Source organism: Mercenaria mercenaria, chromosome 2 (assembly GCF_021730395.1).
Source record: "Mercenaria mercenaria strain notata chromosome 2, MADL_Memer_1, whole genome shotgun sequence".
Classification (NCBI taxonomy): Eukaryota; Metazoa; Mollusca; class Bivalvia; order Venerida; family Veneridae; genus Mercenaria; species Mercenaria mercenaria.
Genome location: NC_069362.1, coordinates 106,858,984 through 106,872,179, shown reverse-complemented (window position 1 = coordinate 106,872,179; position 13,196 = coordinate 106,858,984). Strand labels below are relative to the sequence as shown.

Below are 13,196 nucleotides of genomic sequence, written 5' to 3'. Positions count from 1 at the left end.
CACTCAAAGCCAACACATAAGGACAAGACGAACAATAAGCATACACACACGCGCGCACACAAAGTCAACACACAAGGACCAAACGAACAAACAAAGGAACACAGTGGGGCACCGCCTTGGAACGGTCAGTGGCAAAAACACCACTGGGGAGCTTAAACCGGTTTATGGTGCACACCCAACCTCACTCTTACCCCCACCATGTTCCAAAGACATGGGACAGTGTAAATAAAAGTAATCCCCTCCATGTCAATCTCTAACACACGTAATTATGCGCGCTCACTTTTCTAAACATTAGTTTAGTTTAAACTAATTTGTTTTAGCTCGATTGTGATGAAAGCTTCAAGCTTATTGGAACCACTAGCCCCCTGTCTTCTGCACACAAATGAAGCTATACATTATACAGTTCTGCAATTTCCTTCTTAAAATATATACGAACATCAGAGCAGAAGTCTTATTTACTGCGAGTGGAAGCCTCAAAATCATTTACTAGAACATTTACATAGCTTATATAAACAGTAAGAAATGTAAATAAGTATTTAATGCCAAACGGGAATATTCGGTTTTTGATATACGATAGACAATTAAACTTGACAGGGTTTATTTGATTATATTTACTGATAAATTTATCTAATGCATATCAAATCAAACTGTTCATTGCGGAGAACCTTTACAAGAGTTTCGTCTGGAGATTTCTAAACATTCCAGACAGAGGGGTCAAGGATCTTTTGGTGGTTATGTATACTGCATATAAACGTTTTCGATTTTAGAATGAATTTCTGTCTTTCAAATTGTGTTAGAGAACTCAGTGAGATCATTTGACTAAATTTGCGCGATTTTATTGACAGATAAAATCAAATCTTTCTTTAGATTCACCCAATCCTTAACGAAGGTTTTCTCTGCTCATTATACAAGGTCTACATTAAGTTGTTTATCATTCAAATGGTCTCCGGGGTTATGAGTTGGAACTTTTGGAATTTCAAAGGTTTCTTAGATACTATGCTTGAAAGGACATTCTACAAGTTTTGTAAAAATCGACGCAGAAAACAAACAGAATATATGTTTTTAATGTTTTGGTTTCCAGATTGAATGAATTATATAATGCAAATTTAGAACCCAGTATCGTTTCTGATGATGAAATAAAATCTAGTCTTAGATATTTTCAAAATTTAAAAAGTTCCACTTATCGTAGTTGGGAATTTTTCTAATAATATACGATATAAATCGTATTGTCCTTTTTAAATACGAATGCTGTTTTCTTTTGAAGTAAACACACAAAAGCTCAACGTCACCGGACATTGCTCCAGGAAATGGATAGACACCTCCAACGTTCGCAGGACAGCTGAATACTTTCCATACGTGAAATGTTTTTATTTTTTAAGTGTCGGTAGCTGTAAAGACTCTCCCTGTACTAAAATTCTACGTTCTTATCTTTTTTGGTCCTTTGGGATCATTGAGAACATTAGAATTTACTGTAAAAGAATTCTTTGGGGCTGTGAGGGAGGTTTTGAACATTTTATTTCCTCTCGTGAACAGACTTGGGATCAAATTGAGTCTACTTTTAAGTTTTCTTTCAAAGGATCCATTCACAGATTTTTTTTTTGCTATCATGTGCTGAAAAAAATGAGCAAGCAAATAGTAATATAAAAATGATTATTATTCAATTTATATAAACATGTTATTAACAACAAGCAATCTTCATTATTCGGATAATGAAAACATATCATTACCAACAGTCTTTATAAATGAATATTATTATATCAGTGGTGTGTTATAAAGATCTGTAATGGTGCAGTATTTTTTTACATCGTTTGCAATGTTTTATTTCTCTTCTCTATTTATTATTTCATAATTTATTGCAGTTTTTGTTAGTTCATTAATAATCACAATAATGTTAGATTAAATAATAATGTCACAAATGCTCAGTAATAATACCAATAAAGGGGACGTGGTTTTTGTAATTAGAAAAATTGGGTGGGATATGATAAAATTTATCTGCAATTAAGTTCAAGGTTTCAGTACATGAAGTAGATAATTAGTAGGCAAATCTCAAATAAGAAAGTTATTAACAATGATTTACATATGACTCATTGTGAACAATAAGAATCATCTGCAAAACATTTTCAATGTCGTACAATAATTAATTTACAGAAAAAAATGTTAACTTAATTTTTTTATTTTTTTATTTTGCATACTATACGGTAATGCACCGCATTCAGTTTGTTTATAAAGTAGTGCATTAAAAATGATGTGGTGGCCAAGAAACTCCATGTTCAGGATATATAAAATCCCTTAATACATCCAACGTTAATGATTACAGAAGCTGAGTTACTTTCAAGAAGGGCCTAGAAATGATTCAGTTATTAATTTTGAACTTGATATTTGCGAAAAGCGAATATAAATGAGCCGTGCCATAAGAAAACCAACATAGTGGGTTTGCGACCAGCATGGATCTCCATGCTGTTCGCTATTAGTTTCTCTAATTTCATTAGGCTTTGAAAGCGAACAGCATGGATCCTGGCCAGACTGCGCGGATGCGCAGGCTGGTCTGGATCCATGCTGGTCGCAAACCCACTATGTTGGTTTTCTCATGGCGTGGCTCATATATCAAACCTTATAAAACCTTATCAGAATACGTATTTTGTTAAAACGTTTTAGGATAGGGTATGAATGAGGTTAAAAAGTAAGTCTGATATGAGTACGGGCAAAATACTTGTTATTTATACTAGATTTACGCTATATATTCAATTATAATTATTATGAAATTAAAATATATCTTCACTTTGCTCATCATCTTATGTTGTCTCCCGTTGTATAATTAGAGTTACCATTCTTTCAGCGCGGTGATTTCTTGTTACAGTAAATTGCCTGGAAGCCGTGAGAAAATTTAAAAAAAACGTATACTAAATAATCTAAAATGAACCCATTTATTAAGATCAATTAAATGTATTACACCCACCAGACCATTGGAGCGTATCCGATACATGTACTAAGGTATTAATGTAATGTCTCTGCAATGCTAATCCCACGCTGAACAGAAGGGCCAGACGAGCGAGTGGTGGTATAATTGTATACGTTAAAGAGTCGTTGACGAGCGAGTGGTGGTATAATTGTATACGTAAAAGAGTCGTTGATAAAGGGAATTAAATTAGTTAAGAATGACGTTGACTGCCTCCTATGGATAAAACTTGATAAAACCTTTTCCAAACTGATCAAGATTGGTAGATTGCGGTAATATACATTGCACCAGAAAACTCTCCCGCTCATGATATGTATAATGTCGACATATTCCAACAACTGGAGCAAGATATTACATGATATTCGCAATTAGGGCGTGTGATAGCCGCGGGCGATACAAATTGTAGAGTGCGTCAAAAAAATGACAGCATTGAACACGAAAGGATAACTGAGCTTGATCTGAACCAAAATTTAAATGATGTTCCTTCCCGCAGGCAATCAATGGATTTTGGTTGTAATCGATTTGGAGATTTGTAAATAGACTTATGCAAAGCTGTAAATGTATATATAATGAACGGGCGATCAGGTTCGATTATGGATAACAAGTTTCAAGTTTCAAGTTTTATTAAAGCAAATCGACAATACAATTGCCTTTGGCCAAATACAATCATATACAATTACATACAATGAAAATGGCAACACATTCAACATATACTACAATACAAACAGTCTGCAAAATAATAATTAAGGAACAGTTTGTAAAGTATCAAGGATATCAGCTCGTAACGAAAAAGCATGTTTTACATATTTAAATAATCTAAGCAATTTACATTTATTTTCTGAGGACATGATATTAACAAATTTGTTCATAGATGGCCATGAAATATGGCCCAAGTAGTTATTGCGTATATCAGTATATTTATTACAACAAAGTAAGAAGTGATAACGGAAGGTACACGTGCATGACCCATAACGGAGAGAGCGTAATTGACTTAGTGTTAACACGTTATTCTCATTTCAAGTTTATTGTCGACTTTAATGTTCATAATTATATGGAATATTCGAATCATGCCCCGTTATCATTCGGAATAAAAGTAAATCAATTTAATTTTAATGATATCCAGCGTCCAAGGGTCTTCCATAGATGGGATTCTAGGTTTAAGGATCAGTTCAGAGATGATATAGACTCCGATAAGCATTTGCTGAATGAAATTGTAAACAATGATATATATTCAGTTGATGAGAAAGTTAAGTTATATACGGAATATATTACGGGTAAAGCTAACAAGTACTTCGAAAAAACCTCTTTATGCGAAAGTAAAGGGTTTATTGATAATTATCTAACAGATAGGAACAAACGTTTAATGAAACTTGTCAAGATAATATTGATACGCCTATAACAAAAGAAGAAATACAAAAAGCTTGCTCGAAATTAAAAAGGAACAAAAGTTGTGCTTTAGATTCAGTGTTAAATGAGTATTTGATAGAAACAATTGATATTCTGATCGATTCATTAGAACTTTTATTCAATAATATTCTGGATACGGGTAATTTTCCGGTGTCGTGGACACAGGGTATAATAGTCCCTTTACTAAAAACACCACCGGAAACAGATACAAATAATTATAGGGGTATATCATTAACAAGCTGTTTTGGAAAGTTGTTTACAAACATACTGAATGAAAGAATTAAACAGTGGTCACTGGCTAGTGAACGGCTTACTGATGCCCAATTTGGATTCAGAACAGATCATAGCACCACGGATGCAATATTCATTTTGCAGTCCTTGATAGATATGTATAAAAGCAAGAATAAGCCTTTATATGCAGCTTTTATTGACTACCAGAAAGCATACGATAAAATATATAGAAATGGTCTTTGGTATAAACTTATAAAAGAAGGCATTGACGGAAAAATGCTAAGATTACTCAGATCTATGTATAGTCGCGTTAAATCCTGTGTTAAACACATTGATTCCTTGTCTGATTTCTTTAGTTGTGATATAGGTTTATTTCAAGGGGAGATAACGTCGCCAGTATTGTTTCCTCTTTTTGTTAATGACTTGGAAATACATTTACAGGAAAACATATTTTCAGGGATTAATGTAGACCAGATATGTATCTACCTGATTTTATTTGCAGACGATTGCATACTATTAAGCGATACGCCCCAGGGCCTACAATCACATTTAGACTTATTATATGACTATTGTGAACGATGGAAATTAACAGTGAATATTGAGAAATCGAAAATCTTAGTTTTCAAAAAGAGGCATCGGCTGGCCGCGAATGAAAGATGGACTTACTCTGGAACAGACATCGATGTGGTGAAACAATTTAATTATTTGGGTTTTGTAGTGAGTAAAAGCGGCTCAATTAAGCATGGAATAGACACTTTAGCGGGAAAAGCTGTTAAGGCGATGAGCTCGTTACAGACGCTAACAAGAGGGATGGAAATACCTGTAAATGTTAAATTCAACTTATTTGACTCTTATGTATCTTCTGTATTATGCTACTCATCAGAAGTCTGCGGATTTTCAAAAGCCGAAAAACTTAAGAGACTGCATAGAAAATTTATTAAGTTGGTTTTGAATGTCAAACTATCTACGAGTAATTTAGCCATATATGGTGAAACGGGCAGATATCCGTTGTGTATAACATGGAAATGTAGAATATTGAAATATTGGTTTAAGGTTGTAAATACTAAAAACTGTATTACTGAAAATATTTATAGCGCTATGATAAAAAGTTGTGAAAACGGTGAAAAGAATTGGGTATATAGTATTAAAATGTTATTGAATCATTTAGGTTTCGGCGAAGTGTGGTTGTTTCCCACATCAGTAAATGTTAACTGTTTCATGCCAGTACTCAAGGCAAGATTGTTGGATAATTTTATTAATGAATGGCAGTTAGGTGTAGATGAAAGTACTAGTTTAATACTGTTTAAAGAATTGAAAGACTGTTTTGAATTATCTCCTAACTTGTTAATAGTTGAGAATTATAAACACAGACATATGTTATCAAAAATTAGATTATCATCACACTGTCTGAATATAGAATACGGCCGGCACAGGAACATTGAAAGACAAAATAGACTCTGTGAACTTTGTGACAAACTTACAGTAGAAGATGAGTTTCACTTTACATTGGAGTGCGATGCATTCAAAATAATACGAGCAGAATATATTCCAAGATACTATAGACAGAGACCAAATATGTTTATGTATGTGGAACTCTTAAAATCAAATAACAAACGTTTATTGCATAATGTGGCATTATACCTAACCAAAGCTTTCAAGAAAAGACAGGATTTATTAAATCGTACATGAGAAACACTCTCGCATAATAACATGACTTTATATTTGATTAATTGAGACATGTATGCGTTATTGAGCCAATTTGTTATTACTATGCATGCTTTAATTTTTACTATTGTATTAGTTATGTCAATATGCTGTATATGCATACGACTTGAATAAATATCTGTTCTGTTCTGTTCTGTTCTGAACTTTTTGTATGAAAATAAATGGTGTCAATCAAAGCAAATCTGATACTTTAGAAAGAAAAACACGATAGTACAACATTTTTGTTATACTGGTATTGTACAACTCTCATTTCCGTCTTCAAACAAAACTTTAATATTTTGCGTTGGTTTTACTTACAACAAGTCTTCGGTTGTCTTACTACATTCATCGTCACAAATTATTGCATATTACAGGTGAATATGTATGTTTTATCAATTTAGGAATAAATACTTCACCAACTAACCAACAATTTTCTCATAATCCATTCCCTTCCTCATATCTGCATACATTCTGAAAGCAGAGATCTGCATCCCTTTCAATATCCTAACGACAAGAATGGTTCACGAGATTGTTTAAAAGATTTTCTTAAAAACAAACGTTTAATGCCTAAACATTTTTCATACAATTAATATAACTATACAAAGCATCTGCTTAATTAATTGACCTGCGGCGCATAGGTGCGACATTAAATATTATATAATTAACTGTATAGTACTTGTATGCTATTTAAATGTTAATCCGTCCATCCAAATCCTGAAATATCTTACAAATAATAACTTATATATATATGATTAATGTCAAAATCCGTTATAATTGTATAAATGCCATCTGTATTTTCATGCCATGCAAATATGCTTGTAAATGTATTTATCACGAGGAACTTTTAGTTCAAGTGAAATAAAATTCTGTTCTGTTCTGTTCTGTTCTGTTCTGTTCTTATGGGAAATGCTTAAACACTTAAATGTGTAAATGTTAACAGGTTATTCAATTTGCCACATTTATTTAGCTTTTGCAAAAGATGAATTGGAAAGTCTTTGCATTTTCATTGCAATGATTTTACAAACAGTGCTGTACTTTGATACATATATAAACAGTTCAGCCTTTATATGAGTGGTAATGAAATATGCAACATTCATCAAGTCATCTAGCCCAGTTTCAAGCTGAACTCATTCATACAGAAAAAAATTAGTGCACTCCATTACTCTTAAGGACTCAAACGTTGTATAATAAACGATGCACGTTTTACAAAAGTTACAACAGAGTTGATGCCTAAATACTCACACAAGCTGTAGATCAAATTTAGGAAGCATTGGGATCTAAATCGATCCTGTAAAATACCAATTTCCAATTCCAGAAAGTGATATCGTTGGAATCAATAATTAAAACATTACAAGATAAGCCAAGAAACGATTTCATCTGAGAATGATTAAAGCGTTACGCCTTTGTTTTGTTTTTGCGTTTTTTGCCAATTAGGTTATCAGACAGAATCCGAGCGGAAAATCAGTCTGATATAAAATTGTGTGTCAGTTGGTTTAAACAACTTGATGGAAAATAAACTGCATCATGAAAACATTCCGTCGAAAACGTATTGATTTCATTTCAGAAGAAATAGATGCTGAAATCTTAACCAAGAAGATAAAAGTTAATAAAAGCTGCGATTATATGACATAGATTCATTTTATATCAGTTAAAATATTTTGGGTTGTTAAACATGGTATCTATTATTACAAGCAAATCATTATTTTAATTTTTCACCTACTGAAGACAAAACTAATCTGCAATAATATATTACTGATTAACAAACTATGTTGCTCTGCAAAGGAACGAATCTCAGGGTATTGAAGCAAGTAATACTAAAAGTTTCTTGAATATTATTTGTCCGTAGGGATTTGATTTCGTGGATTTACATAACAAATGAATCCTTAAAAATTAGTCTCAAAAGAATATCAATGGTTTGACCGTTTGTTAAGGTGCACAGGTATTGTTTGCATTGTGTGCATTGTTTGCAAAGGGTCACTGCAAAGTATAAGAACAAACTTTAGAAAACCGTCTTTGTACAAATGTACCATTGAAAACATCCACAAACTGAACAAGCTACATTTTTTCGAAAATGTTCGTGTTGCTTAAAGTCATATGATTACGCATTTTATGTCATCTTTTTACTAAAAGAGGACATTGTAACTGAAGATCATGTGAGTCTGAATATGCCTTTAAAGCATAGAACCTCTTTTACTAAATTTAGATGTGGTGTAGCGCAAATTAGATTAGAGACAGGAAGATATGAAAACCTCCCTATTGAAGACAGAATATGTCCCATTTGTAAATTAATCTTCCGTAGAAAACGCAAAATACGTAATTCTCCAATTTTGTTCATATGATGAATTAAGGCAACCAATGTTAAACAAAGCATCTAATATAAGCATGAATTTTGTTAATTTAACAGAAGATGAAAAACTAGTTTTTGTACTCTCCAACAAAGATATGACAATTTTGACGGCAATAACCTGCTACAGTTTTCTTCAACTTAGATTTAACATTTTGTAAATAGGGTTCATTTTTAACATTGTAAACTGAGACTGAATAATTTGATTAAACGCCATTTTTATACAATAATATATTCAATGGTGTTGTACATAATAATTATTATTATTATAACAAACAGTCATGACCGCACCCCTCCCCTTGAAGTCATTTTACCCCTCTTGCGAATACAAGTACTTAAAGCATCGCATGGTATAAAAACATTGATGTTTTATCATTATAAATAATGTCTTGATATAACATTTTGTTTAACACCGTAGTTTGAATTGAGTATTTTTTATCTAATCTGAGAAGCAGTTGCTAATTAGTTCATCCTTGATCTGATCCAGGGTGATATTTGATTTTTTTAAACCATTTCTTAATTGCACAGTAGTGCCTATATTCGTTTTCAGATTCTAAATACCTTACCTTGGTTTTAAGACTTTTTTAACTTTCAATTAGCGACTACTCCTCAATTTTATTATATAAATATGTGTTGATGTAAAAAAAAACATGTGTGTGTATAAATTATCTGTGTTAATAAGTCTCCTGTAATTCAATATTGAATGGCATTGTACTTTTACTGCATGCATAAATATGTTATATACCTGTTGTACAATGATTAGCGTAAATAAAGAAATAAAACTGTATTAATGAAAATATTTTGAAAAAATCCAACAAGAAAGGTCAAATGCATGAAAGTTGTAAATGATGAGCGTTAACCAATTTGAAACTAACATTTTGATTACAGCAATACCAAATTAAAATATAGCATGGTTTTAGTCTTGTGTCACTATCAGGGTGATAGAACACAGATCCCAACATTTTTGTTTCATTTATCAATGATACATGTAAACGCATGTCATTTAAATGGCACCACAACCTTGTCCAGTGTTTTTGTTTTTTTCTGCTTGTTGCTGTCTAACTATAACATGAAACATAGTAAACAAAATTATGTTCTGTCGATAAATGTATTTTATCATAATAATTAGCCCGAAATGAAATTAAAAAGTTGCTATATTTGTTTCTTATCTGAAGGTAAATTTTTTATAAGTTATGAAAGAAACACGTTGCTATTCTTGCAAGTCTATCTAGAGCCAACATAATTGTTGGGCAACGTGAATCAGTGACACTGCTGGCATTCCCATGTGCCTTCAATAGTATTCATCTCATGGACCTTCATTTCCCAAGCACTTTAATCGGTGTATATCTTTCCATGTGCTTTTAAAGCATGCCATATATATAATGAGAAAGGAAGGAAACAAATTAACATACCGCATGATTCCTGGCAGTTATTGGAATTACATTTCCGTTGTCCATATTTCGAACAAAAACTACGTCTGACTAGTGATAAAGTATTCATATTTAACAAATAATGACTATGAATGATATTTATTATAAGAACAGCATATTCAATCCAAATATTGTTTCCAAATATTTTCAGAATTGCAACTGAATTATTTATCCTATGTAGAGATATCTACAAATGAAAATTAAGTCAGATATTTTAAAAGAATGTCTCAATCTTAACAGTCCATAACTGAAATGCATTAAAATTTAGTGTACGACTAACATTTTTATAATTTTTCAGATTTTTTATATATCGATGGCGAAGCGGTGAGCTATCCGTTTTTATGATCCTTGTATTTTGTTGGAACATTATGGCAGATATTTTTTATGAAATTGGCTACTACTAAATGAGTTCGAAAACCCTAACTTGTAGAGGATATGCTAAATACCTATTATTAATGGGAATGTCCAATTTGGTTTCTTTCAAACCCATGAAAACTGAATTTGATACAGTAGTTCTCTTGCAAGGTCCATGGGTTCACGTAGAGACTCAGTGTAAATGTAGCCAGAACAGTATGTAAATTCACTATTTTGAACACAACAACAGCCTTGTATAAATCTGCCACTCGAAATGGAAATGAAGCTATTCTCCGATCAACAAACAGTTCCCTGTCCTCCTATTTGAAGAGACACAGTCAAACCTTTACAAATCATTTTGTAAGGTCAGGCCTTTATCCTATAGGTTTCAAGGAAATGCACTTGGAAGCCATATCACAATTTTTGGAAATTCCATGGCTTATCGAAACACTTAAAAACGTAAAGTACTCAATACCGTATGGGGTATTTTATTTGTTAGTTAATATCTATTAGAAAATTAGAATTGATAGGATTCGTTAGATTATCAACACTGATATATTATCTTCTACATATCAATTAAACTACTTAAGATTGAAGTCGGGCAATCTTTACAAGATCGCGTAGTGATTTTCAAACATACCTGACCAACAGGTCTAGTATCTTGGTGCGATAACGTGCTTTTTATCTTTGAATGAGGTTCTAACCAGCATATAGAAGCGAAAAGTAATACTAAATTGCATTTCGACTCTGTAGGAAACTGAAAAGCTCACTTGCATTGCATCTGTAGTGCAATATAATTAAAGAGTTTATTTCAGTCATTAAAAGACAAATGTCTAGGCCGCCTGGCTTTAAATTATTTTCAACTAGTGTTAAGTTCTTTTCAAGAAGCTTTCAGTTTAATTTACAAATGCTGACTTCTATCAAGAAAGACAGTAACTACCTATCAGTAGACTTGAAAATTATAATGGATCAAGTCTTGAACACGTAAAATGGTATCTTTTTATACAGCTACGTTTGATGATTACCATTGTCGTTCAGAACGTAGAGCAAACTGCACAACTGCTTACAGATTATTTTAATCAAGTAATAAAGTAGCGAAATGAGAGACTATATACTATAGCATGATGAATAATATGTTCTTCTTTGTCAAGACAGACTGCTGAAATCGTCTACAATCAGGACATAGGTCGTCTTTTTGTATAATATAAGAAGGCAAATTCTTTTTGCAGTAGCAAGTACAAATTGTATTAAACTTGATACTATGATATTACAAACAAAACAAATGCTTGAACGCTCGCTAAGTGTTATCTCTCATTTCAAACAGCCACATTTCAAACTAAATTACATAAATTTGCACGTTGTACTTTTGTTGTTACATTCCAGGTGGCAGTTTATATATTCATTTATTTCCTATGTTAAAACTTACTAGTCTTCGTTTTAAGCACTTACAGTGCTATATAATCTCATAAATTTTGCTTTTGTTTTTTACTTTAATGATGCAACAGAATTTGGGTCGTATGGCGACTTTCTAACTTTACAGGAGGAAGATACCTGGTTCGAGAAGAGACACCACCACCGGACAGTGAAGGCGCGGTTTGCAAGTATTGTTGGCGCGGTCGGGGATACATCAGCGTATGTGATACTTTTTGTGTTTTTTATCTTTGTTTACTTGATTGCATAATCGAAGCATTTTTTTCAGACTTTGTTCTTAATTAAAATGAAATCATCCAGCGAAGATAAAGCATTCAAACCGTTAAAATATAATATCAGTGCCAAAAACATAATAACATTGGCAAGAGATTGCCATCCGATTTATAGCTTTTCCTTAACTGTAATCGCAGTCCCGCTCAAATAAATGGATAGTACTTTATGATACAGAATGTTCATCTAGCGACCTTTATTAAAAAAATATATCTAATTCGGGTTTCTACGAGAGGTTTTGAAAATGGCGAATTAATATAGAATTAAACATATTTGGATGCGTTCTTGAAGTATTTGCCATACATTTTACTTTCCATGCGAATGTAATATCAAACTGTAAAAATGAATGAAATTCGTGTTTTATAATTATTACTTGATTCTATCCAAATACATGTAAAAGAGCAACATTACCAGAGCATGCAGCACTAGTTCTGAGGAGCCTATCTCTTTAATCTCTTACAAGTAATACGATGAAAAAGGAATCAAAGATAAACTTACCTCTTGATTCCTTCCAATTATAGTTACAACATCTCCATTTTTCATCTTTGGAATAATTATGATAACTTTTTGGAATTTTCACACAGTCATATTGACTGTCCGATATGGCACAGTCATATATTATTCATATTTTAATACCATCGATTTAACATTCAGTGATGAATAAATAAATTCATGCATTATTCATATTCTATTACCATCAATATAAGATGCAATGATGAGTAAATAAAGGTGTTTAAAATGTTTATTTATACCTTGATTCAGACACGTAGCAAAATTGCCGAAAGTGCATTTTTTTTTATCAAAAATGCATATCAAAATGAATTGTTTTCCCAAATGTTTCGTTATTGTTAGGTAAACAGCCGAGTTATTTATTCTACACATACAAATCCATTCAATTCTTATTCTAAAATATAATAATTTGATAATCTAAGTTTTATATATTCCGTGATGTCCGGGATATTTCAATGTTTTTTCCCAAATCTGTTTATCAACCTTCAGAACTTAATCTCACCGTTGTGGAAGTGGTGTGTTAATGAAACATTTTCACAATTCCTTGAATTGTTTTATC

At 32.2% G+C, this 13,196-nt stretch overlaps 1 protein-coding gene across 1 annotated transcript in view; it reads right to left on the bottom strand.

The window, feature by feature from the left end:
* The window catches only part of LOC123562432 (atrial natriuretic peptide-converting enzyme-like), a 172,040-nt gene that overhangs the window by 106,607 nt on the left and 52,237 nt on the right, over nt 1–13,196 (bottom strand). The gene's annotated exons all lie outside the window — the stretch shown is intronic.